Here is a 12761-nt window from a genome sequence, read left to right as displayed (position 1 = left end):
GGTGCCTGTCGGGGCCTGGGTTTCAGCTGTCCACACCACAGCAGTGGGCAATGAGCTTAAAGCCCCTGATGGCTCTGGGCGCTGACTCTCACCAACAATTAAAGAATCTTTTAAAAGAGAAAAGCGAACTGGGGCAGGTGGTAGGGAGGAAAATGTGCAAAAATGAACAAACGGAAATCCAAGTTTTCTGTAAACTTTCCTTAAAGCATTAATAAAAATTTCTTTTTAATCTCCTGTCGTTTTGTTTTACTAAAGCTTTCTAATGACCTTCACCTTTTTCCAGGTGGAACTTTCCCCAATTATGTACATGTCTTCCCTCCTTAATTAGGCTTGAAGACACATCGAGGTTTACACCGGTGGCTATAATCCATTTGGGACGTTCTCTTTGTTAAGTTAATGTTGTTAAGTATCATCAAGTGAACTACAACTCATAGCGGCTCTATGAACAATAGATTGAAACCTTGTCTTACACTTGCCCTCTGCTGCATCTCTGCCATGCTCAAGCCCATTGTTGCAGTCACCGTGTTAATTCATCTTGTTGAGTCACCATCTTGTTGAGTCACCTTCTCTTTCACTTACCCTCCACCTTTTCCAGTACGATGTCTTTTTCCAAGGACTGACCTCACTTTACATGTTCAAAGTGTGTGTAGCAAAGTTTCATCATATTTGCCTCTAAGGAGCAAACTCTAGTTGCTCTTTTTCCAACACAGATCTATTTGGGGGTTTTTTGGCAATCTGTGCGATATTTTTCACCAATACCTCAATTCAAAGGCATTGATTCTTCTTCTGTCATTTTTACTCAATGTAAAATTTTCAAATGCATAAGAAGCAACTGAAAAAAACTATGACTTGGATTATTGTTGTTGTTATGTACAACTGAATCAGAACCAACTCATAGCTGACCCTTCAGCAGTTTTTCAGAGGGAGGAAATTGCCCATCTTTCTCCTGTGGAGCAGCTGGTGGATTTGAATCACATGCCTTCAGGTTGGCAAAGCAGCTCCTTGCACTAGGCCACCAGAGCTTCCCAGGCCTGGATTAAGCACACCTTGGCTATCCTTGCTTTTTCGCACGTTACCAAAGTCTTGGCGAGCTTCTGGGAAACAAAGGTGTTTGCAAAGATGAAATTTAAAGGAATTAGCTAAAGGGCGCTGGGGGGAAGGACCTTGACAGCGGATTTTCCTAATAAAACATGTCTTTTGATTTCTTGACTGCTGTGACCGTTTTGATTGTTGATCCAAGTAAAATAAAATTGTAAACAAGTTCAATCTCTCTCATAATGATGTTGCTTATCAGCACAGTGGTGACCGTATTACTGTAAACCTATTGCCATAATCCCTCCTATACATGTATTCAGTATCTGAACGTTCCCACCTCCTTCCATGAATAAACATGATATTCTTTTCCTGCCTAAAGCCCTTTATAAACTCTGCCTCTTTTGTTCAGAGGGACCTGTGCTAGGTAACCTGAAGGTCTTTCATCTCTCTCTCTTTAATAAATTCCTTCCTTGTTGTGATAAGCCTGAACTATTAGTTGGTTATTCATATTTAAGGGTAAAAGCCCAAGTCTGGAAGGTGAACCTGAAACAAAGAAACAGTCATTAGAATAGAAAAAGGAGACATAATGTGGTTTAAAATCAGGAAAGATGGGGCTCCGCCCCTGGAGCAAGGCAGTTTTAGGCTCCATTCAGGCACTTTCCGCCCATGAGAAAGGCCTCATGGAAGAGGGAGGTGGCAGATTTTTAAACTTGTGTAATAGATCATTAAAAAAAAAAAAGTCTTCTTCAAATGAGATCCCCTTTACATGTGAGAACGTGAAAGAAAAATTATTGCAGACTCTGCCCGGGGCAGGCTGCCCTTGGCCCCCGGCTCGGGGCGAGCCATCGCGGCCCTCAGGGTGAGCTCCTCAGTCCCCAGATTGTGCCATCTGACCCCTGGGTGGGGAAGGAGAAGGGGGAAAAAAGAATGCCTAGGGTATCCAGAGAATGTTACCTAGGCCACCTTCTGCCACCCTCCCCCCCAGTAAACCTGAAAGCAACACCCTCAAAGCCCTTCTATTTGTAACTCACAAGTTTGTTCTTTCTAGGTTTGCTCCCTTTCCTATAGGTAACCTTAACTCTGAGTTTTACTCCAGAATTGACCCTGAACCCAGTGCCAGTGACAAAAAGGAAATACGACTGACAGCTAAGGAAGCAAAGGAGGATGGAGCCTCTGGGTTCAACCAGCCATCCCCACTGAACCCACCTGGGAAAACACTTTGCAGTCCAGAGGGGAGCAAATGACAGGAAAACATCTTCTAACAGAGCGAGAAAGCAAGCAGCTTTAACCCAAGACCACCAGTAAGGTGAGAAAGCGTCCTCCCTTCCCCCCTTTACATCTACGCCCCTGTTCAGCATGAAGAAGCCAGAGAGTCGGCATCCAATTCCCAAATCAATAAGACAGTTGGTTTAATTACTATTGGAAAATGCTTGTCATTCCTCTGTAGCATCTGGTCCCCACTGGACCCTCATCATTTCCTTCACCTGCTCCCCCCACCGACCAAACTGTGCAGCTCTGCAACTGCATCCTGGCCCATTCTCACCCTTCTGCCCCCAAGCCTCATCTCCTTGTACCCCCAATATGTTGTTCCCAATTTAAAAAAAGAAAAAAATTATTGCAGAAAAGAGCAAGAACTAAACACAACTATGTCAACTGAGAGGAAGTTGCTGGCTTACTTCTACGTGTTACTAGAGAAGTCAGGATTTAATTTCCGAGATGGAAAGTTCCACGGACTCAACTATGATTTCCCCCAGCACCCTGCAGGCCTATGTGATTCATCCATCTCCCCAAACAAACAGTTCAAAAAAACAACAAATGAATGCAACACTTGGAGAAAGATTAAGGAAAACAAGAGAATCATTCAATTCCTGCCACAGTGTGGTAAGATGTCTCCAAGTAGAGAATGAAGACAGTGATCAGATTCCTTCAGAGGAATCAGTCTCTTCAACAGAAGAAAACTCTTCGGGATCTCAAGAAACTTTCAAACACAGAGACAATGAATTTGAAGAAAGTACATATTTGAAAAATACTTCTGAGAATATCAGTACATGTGAATCTGAATCACTTGGAAGTGGATCATGCAGTGCTCTCCAAGATGATTTTGTCAATGAGAATCTTCCCAAACAAGAATTACAGGACGAAAAATAAAAATTGGTGAAGCAGATTGAGGAGAAAGAAGACCTTCACAGGTTAAAACTAGTCAAAATGTATAGATCCAAGAACGCCCTGGCTTGGCTACAGTTGCTCATAAGAAGTACAGCCAGCTGTTGTTCTAGGAGTTGCAGTCAGTGCTGTCTGAAGAAAATAAGAAATTAAGCCTCACTGACTTGATAGACTACTATAGGTTAGATGATAAGTTGCTACACTCTAATAGAAGTGAAGGAGTATGAACAGATGTTTAATTCATTTCTTTTCAGATCTCTCTTTGATAGTACCAACTTAATTAAAAGATGCTAATATATTTTTAAAAATCAGCAAAGATGAGCAACAGGATTGTATCTTTTCACCATGCTTATTCCATTTATATGCTAAGTAAATACTCCAAGAGGCTGGGCTGTGTGCAGAAGAATTAAGCATCAAGATTGGAGGAAGATTCCAGACACTCTGTTCCTTTCTGTGGGACAGCTCCACAACAGGACCATTATCTTTCTGCAGATGCCCTGAGACTCAATTCTGAACTACTGTTTCATCCTGAAGGACTTCTGTGATGGGACTTCCTGGGATCTGGATCCACAGAACAGAACATTTGAACCCAGGACTTAGAGTCACCTGCCAAACAAGTAGAACCTGCCACCCAGGGGGAGCCTGAGATGTCCAAAGAGAATGTGGACACCAGGACCAGCAGGCCACCAACACTGACCTGCAGATGCCTGCACCCACCCATACTAGCTTCTGCGTCCAAAGACAGCAGCCAGATACCATGGATGACCAGGGTTCTTGCCACCTTTCCCCTGATGCGTGCCACTCAAACAGTAAGTGACTCTCAGCTGGCAGAGGATGTTCCTGTAAGGGAGGACCCCCCACACACACACTGTGCAGTCCTCTGAGTCTTCTTGCCCACAGGGAGCAGAGGCAATGCCAGCATTCCTGGTATTATCCTCTTTAAAGAATTAATGTTACCATGAAGCCACTCCTGGTGCTTCCTCCTGAGGGCACATGTTTGGCCCTAGCAGCCCTTTTGCAGAGTTTGCTCTTGTCTGTCAATAAAATGACCTTCAAATTGGAGGGTAGGGAGAGGGTGAAGATTGAAGGAAAACTGTTAATAACCTGCCTGTGCAGATAACAATCTTCGTGCTGAAAGGCAAGAAAACTTGAAGCATTTGTTGATGGAGATCAGTGAATTTAGTGTGGATCACGCCTAAGCAAGAGAAAAGAAAATCTCTCAAAGTTAGATCAATAAGCAATATCATGGTAAATAGAAAACATATTGACGTTGTTATTTTACTTGGATCCACAGTCAACACTCATGAGAGAAATAAAACAATGATTACAAACAGATCTCTAGTTGGGAAATCTGCAAGATATCTTCAGAAAGCAAAGATGTCACCTGCAAGCTAAGGTGAGTCTGACTCAAGACACCGTATTTTCTTTTTTTTAAAAAAAAAAACAACTTTTTTTTATTATTTTATGTGTGTACTGTCAAATCTGATCTGACTGGTACTGAAGAAGATTGCCCCTCCCTCTCCAGCAGAGCATCTGGTGGATTCAAACCATGTTCCTCTGGGATTGCAGTGCAGCTTCTTGCCACTAAGCCACCAGAGCTCCCTAAGACCCAGTATTTGCAATCAGCTCACAGAAGAGGATGGCGAGACTTCACCCCACGCAAGCTGTGGGTGTGTTGTCAGGAGGCACTGTTGTTGTTACATGCCATTGAGTTAGAACTGACATATAGTCGGCCCTCTAGAAAGTTTTCAGAAGATGAAAACAGCACAGGAGGAGATTGCCCATCGTTCTCCCTCAGAGCAGCTGGTGAGTCAAACTACTGGCCTTTCCATTACTAAGTGCAATCCTTACTCACGAGGCCACCAGAGATCCATTTGAGGCACTAATCCTTGGGGAAAGACCGTCGTGTTGGGAAAGGTGGAGGGTCAGTGAAAGAGAGGAATGCTCTCAACTAAATGGATTGATGCAGTGATTGCCACAATGGGCCTGAGCATGGGGGAGATTGTCGGGATGGCACAGGAGAGGGTAAGGTTTCAATCTGTTGTGCACAGGGTCATTATGTGTCCTAATAAAGGAGGCACCTAACAACAACATATGCACATGAAAGCTGGGCAATGAATAAAGAAGACAAAAAAATTGAGGTTTGATGTTGACAAAAAGTATTAAACATGCATATGAACCAACAGAAACTACCATGGCTTGGGTCAGGTCCACCTTACTCTTTATACTAACATCCTTGCTATTTAGCACACTGAAGAGGTTCCTGAAAGATCCCAGGGTAACATATCTTTTTATTTCTTGACTGCTGCTACCATGAGTGCTGAATGTAGATCCAAGTGAAAAGAAATTGTTAACAACTTCAGTCTTTTCTTTGTCTATTTTGGTGTTTCCTAATTCAGTGATGTATGTTGGTTGTTGTGGTTGTTATGTGCCTCAAGTCACTTGTCTCTGACATGTCCACCCTCAGTACCCCAGTTATGTGTCAATCCATCTCTTCTGGGGTCTTCCTCTTCTGCACTGTCCCTCCACCCTTCCAAGCATGATATCCTTCTCCAAGGGCCAGTCCCCCCTGACATCATGCCCAAAGTATGTGAGATGGAGATTCAAAATCCTTGCCTCCAACGAGCAACTTGGTTTCACCCTCACTAGGACAGCCCTGTTTGTTCTCTTGGCAGTCCATGGTATGTTCAATGCTCTTCTCCAGCACCACAACTCAAATGCACCTATTCTTCTGATATCACCCTTAGTCATTGTCCATCTTTCTGACATTTACCAAATATTTGCAAAGACCATGGCCTGGATCGGGCACACCTTAGTCTCCAGACTGACATCATTGCTTTTTAGCATCTGGAGAGGTCTCTGACAGCAGATTTTCCTAATGCAATTTGTCTTTTGATTTCCTGACTGCTGGTGCCTAGAGTGTTGATTGTGGAACTAAGCAAACTGAAACTGTTAGCAAGCTCAATCTCTTCTCCATGTATTGTGGTGCTACAGATTGGTCCAGTGGTGAGAAAGTTTTCTTCATGGTGAACTTCAATCCATATTGCAGTGATGTATAAACTAAAATTGTCATATTAACAGTTCTTCCTTGTTGGCATAGGGATATTATCTTGTCACTGCCAGCAATGTACTTGAGAATAAAGCTTATTCATTTTCATAATGAATGTGATATTATTATTCTTCAATTTGTCATTCTTGACATAATAGACTGTGTGATTGTCCAATTCAAAATGGCCAAAAAGAGTTCATTTTAGCTCACAAAGGCTTACAATATCAATTTTTTTAACTTTTTCTGTGGTATAGTGGGTCTACTATTAAAAAAGATTCTCCTGGGTCATTGCCCTTGACTCTGCCATATGGTCAGGTGGAAACATGCAAAGAGGGTATGTTAGTCTGTCTACAAAAGGATTGGGTGGGGGAAAATTTGTGAGGGAAATTGGAAGACTCTTTATGGAAAAGAGTGTAATTGAATTTTGTAAATAAATTAGTATAATAATCTTTTAAAAAAGAAATTTTTGGAGGCCAAGGAGGATACTGCAAACTTTTGTTATAAGACTCTTGTCTGAGATGGTATTACCAAATGTTTGTTCCCAGTCTGTAGGTTTTCTTTTTATCCTGTTGGGGAAAGTTTTTTATTTTGGGGTGGTGGTTGTGGTTGTTTTTTCTATTTGGGTGGCAGTTCTGGTTTCTTTTTTAAAATTTTTTTATTACTATTAATGTCAATGAAAATTTACAGAGACTTTGGATTTCCATTCATTTATTGTTGCACTTTTCTCCCTGCCCACCCCTCCCTCCCCCCATTACACTCCTCTCTTTGAAAAATAAAAGAAAAATTCTTTCATTGTTTTATAATCCCTCCCCCCAGGTCCACTCCACTATGCAGCCTTTGTTCTGAACTTTTGTCATGACAATAATATCTAATCACATATCCCTTTTAAACAGTTTTCTCCCTCATCTGTTTCAATGCAGTATACATTATTGAACCCATCTTTCTCAGTCTCCCCCCAACCCTAATGTCAGTCTTGCTTTACAACAGTAGCACCATGCAGTATTTGTCCTTTTGTGACTGAGATATTTCACTCAGCATAATGTCCTCCAGGCTCACCCATTTTGAATAATATTGCATGAGTTCCTTGTTTTTCAATGCAGCATAGTATTCCATTGTGTGAATATACCAGAGCTTCTCTATCCATTCGTTTGTTGATGGGCACTTAGCTTGTTTCCAACCCTTTGCTATTGTGAACAAAGCCACAATAAACATGGGTGTGCATATATCTGCTTGGGTAGCAGTTATGGTCTCTGGGGCATATTCCCAGTAGTGGAATTGCTGGGTCAAATGGTATCTCTATTTGCAACTTTTTGAGAAGAAAGCGCCATACCGTCTTCCATAGTGGTTGCACCATTTTACACTCCCACCAACAGTGAATAAGGGTTCCAGTTTCTCCACAACCTTGCCAGCAGTTGTTGTTTGCTGTTCCATTAAATTTTGCTGTTCTGACTGGGGTGAGATGATATCTCATAGTTGTTTTGATTTGCATCCCTCTTAGAGCTAGGGATTTTGAACATTTCTATGTGCTTGTTGGCCATCTGAATGTCTTCTATGGTGAAGTGTCTGTTCATATCCTGTGCCCATTTTTCAATTGGATTATTTATCTTTATCTTGTTGTGATGTGGAAAAAGTTTTTGATGCACACAGGGACTTAATCTTTAGAAGGTCCCATGCATCAATTTTTTCCTCTTCAGATTGTGCATTTCTGGCTGTATTTGGCAGTGTCTTTATACCTTGGACTAGTGCTTCTAAGCTTGATCCCAGTTTGTCTCTTACAAACATTATGGTTTGGGGCTTTATTCCCAGGTCTCTGATCCACCTTGAGTTGATTTTTTGTGTATGATGTGAGATGTGGATCCTGTTTCTGCTTTCTGCAGGTGGAAGTCCAGTTTTGCCAGCACCATTTATTGAAGAGGTTTTCATTTTCCCATTTGATAGCTTTGATTTTCTTGTCAAATATAAGTTAACCATAAATAGCTGGGTCTATTTCTGGGTTCTCAATTCTGTTCCTTTGGTCTATGTGCCTTTCATTGTACCAGTACCATGCTGTTTTGGTTACTAGTGCTATGTAATAGGTTAAGAGGTTAGGGAGTGCTATGCCTCCAACCTGATTTTTGTTTCTCAGAAGTGTTTTGTTTATTTGGGGTCTTTTGCCTCTCCAAATAAATGGGCAAAAGACAAGGAAAGAATTTTCACAGAAGATATTCAAATGGCAAACAGACACATGAAGAAATGCACTGACAGTAAGAGAGATACAAATCAAAACCACAATGAGGTACCATCTCACTCTAGTAACACTGGCAAAGTTTAATAGGGCGGTAAGTAATAAATGTTGGAGAGGATTTGGAGAGAAAGGAACTCTTTTTTTTTTATTATTATTTTGTGTGCGTGTACCATCAAATCAGATCTGACTGGTACAGGAGGATATTGCGCCTCCTTCTCCGGCAGAGCATCTGGTGGATTCGAACCGTGTTCCTCTGGGATTGCAGTGCAGTTTCTTGCCACTAGGCCACCAGAGCTCCCTGAGAAAGGAACTCTAATACATTGTTGCTGGGATTGTAAAATGGTACAATCATTCTAGAAGGCAGTTTGTCGCTTCCTCAAAAGGTTGAACATAGAAATTCCATATGACCCAACTATTCCACCATTTGGAATAAAACAAGAAAAAACAAGAACTGAGGCACAAACTGACATTTGTACACCAATGTTCATAGCAGCATTATTCACCATCTCAAGAACATGGAAACAGCCCAAATGTCCAACCACAAACGAATGGACTGAGAAATTATAGTATAGTCACACAGTGGAATACTATGCAGCATGCAGGAGCAATGATTTTGTAAATTATTACCTAACTTGAGAGGAACTGGAGAATATTATGCTGAGTGAACTCAGTCTCACAAAGATAAATATTGCATAAAACCATTATTATAGAATGGAGAGAGTGGAAGCAGAGGGATGAGGATGTGCGGGGGAATGAGGATTAATCATCTGGTTGTGCAGTTTGATGGAGGGGGAGGGAAATTGAAAGAATTTGTTCTTAAACTAGTAGAAAAAAAATTATTTTTTGCAACCTATTTTTTCCTTTTTTATTATTATTAATTTTAATGAACGTTTACAGAGACTCTAAATTTCCATTCATTCATTATTGCATGACTAGTAGAAAATTAAAAAAAAAAAAGAAGGATGAGAATAACTGCACAACTAAAAAAAAATTTTAAAAAATTAAAAAAAAAAGAAAAGGATTGGCTCATTTTTCCAGGTTTAAATTAAGTGGTTTCAGCAGCAAAAATTTTAAAATCTCACAACCAGCAAAGCAGCAGCAGCAAAGAATGCAGTACATGCCCCTTGGGCTCAGAGATCCCTGCACTACTGAGACCAGGGCCTACAGGTGAGCAGAGAACCAGAGACCTAACATGAGACAGTGCGCTGCCCATGGCGCTAAAGCCAGGAGCCCTCCCCCAACCCCAAGCATGTGGGAGGACGTGAGCAGACCAGGAGTGGGGGGAATGATTATGGCAAGGCGATGGGGGAGATGCCTTTACTGGCAGGACTAAGAGTTTTTTACACTGGCCTAAAGTCACAAAGCTGAAGGTTGAAGGACGTATGAGCTCCAGAAGCTGTCTTGACTGAAAAATTGTATCCTGTTGCCAACCTAAGTTGTAAGCTGTAAACTTTCTTAATAAACTCCGTAATCATTAAGTATAGTTTCATGAAATCTGTGTAGTTATTGTAATAGATTTCGGACCAAATAGAATAGTTAGTAAGATTGGTGCAAGGATTAGTTGAATTAAGTAGGGAGGGTGGTAGATATGGCTAACTTCATGGGAATTGGTTTTGCCTGGTGAATGCTGTTAATGGATAGGTCCCCCTTGTACAGTTGTTGTTATGAGTTGGAACCAACTGTTGAGTTGGAACCCACTCAAAGCTCACCCTCCGGCAGGTCTTACGGCATTCATCTGCCAGCATCAAAGCAACGTGCGAGCCACTGCAGTAAGGCCTTCTGATGAGTTTTTTAGGTGCTGTGGAGTCAATGACGACTCCCAGTGAGCAGTGGATCTGAGCCTTGCCCTGCACCGTCCTCACCATCGCTGACATGCCGGAGCCCACTGTTATCACTGTGTGGATCCAGCTTTTGGAGGTTTTCCTCTCTTTCTCTGACCCTCCACATTCCCAGCATGAAGTCTTTTTCCAAGGACTGGTCTCTCCTGATAATACACCCTAAGGATGTAAGAGGAAGGTGCACTGTCCCTACCTCTAAGGATGAGACTCTGGTTGCACATCCTCCAAGACAGACTTGTTTGTGCTTCGGTAATCTTCTCTAACGTAAGTAGTGGGGCATACCTGAAGTCCTCAATAAACACCTGAATGAATGGACGAATGCTAAATGAGACTCAAAACAGCTAAGTAAAGGGGAGAAGAAGAGTATGAGATGGAGCCTGAGTGGTGAGCACTGGCCAGATCAGGAAGGACTGACTGCCCTTGAAGATCATGTAAAAGGTTTGGACATAAGGAAAATGAGAGAGTGTTTGAAAAATTTTGAGAAGTAACATGATTTTATTTGCATTTGTAAAGTCCCTTTGGCTTCTAAGGTGAATGGAGTGTAGAGGAGCAGTGGTGAGATGCGAGAGGAGGGAAGATCCAGGGATGTTGAGTGAGCTGCGTGATGAGGACTGGAGTCAAGGATAAGTCACACACAGGATTCTGGCTTCAGCAATTGATTGGGTGATGGGGCCATTCAATAGGCAGGAACCTCAGAGGGGAACAGAGTCTGTGAGATAGATGAGAAGTCATTGTACAAACTGAGATTATGACGCTGGCTGTCAAGGGTTTATTATTCAAAATTGTTTTACCAGCCATTGTGTTTGACTCTACTTTAGGGATGGGTGGGGACATGCAAATGGGGTTTGATGGTCTATTCACAAGAGGATAAACTAGTCTTGCTATTAAACTGAGTAGATGAAAAGCACAAATTTGTAATCCTACCACTAGCAAAGAAGAAGCAGAGAATGCTGGGTGTACCCTTTAAGGCTAGGGATTGCGTTAGCCAGACATACAGCCGAGGAGCAACAGCGACAGCAGAGAACCAGAGACCCTGCGTGAGACAGAACTGACCTGGGACTGCTACCTAGAGAACCAAAACCAGATGCTTCTCCAAAGCCTGCTGGAGAACCTGCTGGGAGACACCATAGTCATGGGACTAAGAGAGCTTAGTAACATTAGCCTAAAGCCTGAAGGCTAAAAAGCCTGTAGATAAGCTTCAGAAGTTGTTCTGAGAAATTGTATCCTGTTGCCAACTTTTACCTGTCTACGTCCCTATATAACCCATAATCTTAGGTATGGTTCTGTGTAGTCTTCATAGCTATTGTAACAAATTTAAGACCCAGTAGGGCAGTAGGGTTGTTGTTGAAATTAGTAGAAATAGATGTGGGAGCCTGGGGGACATGTCTGACCTCGCGGGAATTGGTTTTGTGTTGTAGATGTTGTTGGTGGGGGCAGATCCCCCTTGTACAGTTATTAGAGGTCAGACCTGGCTGTCCTCATGTTGCACTTACTCTTCTTATAGACACCTAAGAAACACACAGATGAAAATGTCAAGTCGGCTGATGTTCTCTGATGTCTTCTTAAAACCAAACAACAGTTTCTTTATCTTAACTCATAAAGCGTGTCTGTCTTGAGAATTGTGCTCTTTCACTATCTATGTGGGATCAAATTGACAACAATAACTCACTGGAAAGATTAGACAGAAACTTTAGGGGGAATTGAGTTTATGCTAATAGGGATGAACAACTCAGAAAGGAACAACGCCAAGAATGCAATGTCACTGAACGCTACAGGTAGGCACTTGAATTAATGTATGCTTTCACTGTGTATATTCTCTCAATGACAAGAATATATCAATAACTTATTAGTTGGGGGTCCTGGTGCAAAAAAGTCAAGTGGACTGTTAGATGAATGAGCTAGAACTCAGAAGAGAGGGCTCCAGAGAGAGCACCAAGGGCTGTTGACATCTAGATGGTAATATGAACCACAGGGAAGAATAAGATTACCAGTCCCTGGGGAAGCAGACAGGACAAGAGAGGGCGAGAGTAGAGAGCACAGGTCCAGGGCCCCAAACATAATTAATTTGAGAGAAGGGGAACAGGAGGCAAGTGAAATGAGAAACAGGAAGCCAGCTAAAGAGTAGAAAGTAAATCAAGTTGCAAAGAAGTTGCTGTATTTTTACACAATGTGAGTTATGTCATTTTTACAAATCTCATTAAGTCCTCTCTTGCCTTAGTTTCTTATGTGTATATTTATGTGCATGTTCTTTTCATGGACATGTTGTATGTGAAAATAAGGTTTAAAAAAAGAATTGAAATCTGTCCAGGAGACTTAGCAACATGTAAGAGATGACATCAGTTGCTATAACAATGTGGTGGTGGTGGTGGTGGAGGTGGAGGTGGAGGTGGTGGTAGTGGTGGAGGTGGTGGTGGTTGTGGTGGTGGTGGTGGTGGTGGAGGTGGTGGTGGTG

General features: G+C 42.0%; 1 pseudogene; it reads left to right on the top strand.

Moving 5' to 3' along the window:
• The first annotated feature begins 2733 nt into the window (after positions 1-2733).
• LOC102846028 lies at positions 2734-3425 on the top strand (annotated as a pseudogene).
• Positions 3426-12761: the final 9336 nt, after the last annotated feature.

The sequence above is a fragment of the Elephantulus edwardii genome, unplaced genomic scaffold (assembly GCF_000299155.1).
Source record: "Elephantulus edwardii isolate Elephantulus edwardi_28Jun2011 unplaced genomic scaffold, EleEdw1.0 scaffold00152, whole genome shotgun sequence".
Taxonomy (NCBI): Eukaryota; Metazoa; Chordata; class Mammalia; order Macroscelidea; family Macroscelididae; genus Elephantulus; species Elephantulus edwardii.
Note: the sequence above shows the minus strand (reverse complement) of the source record. Positions and strands in the feature narration are given on the sequence as shown.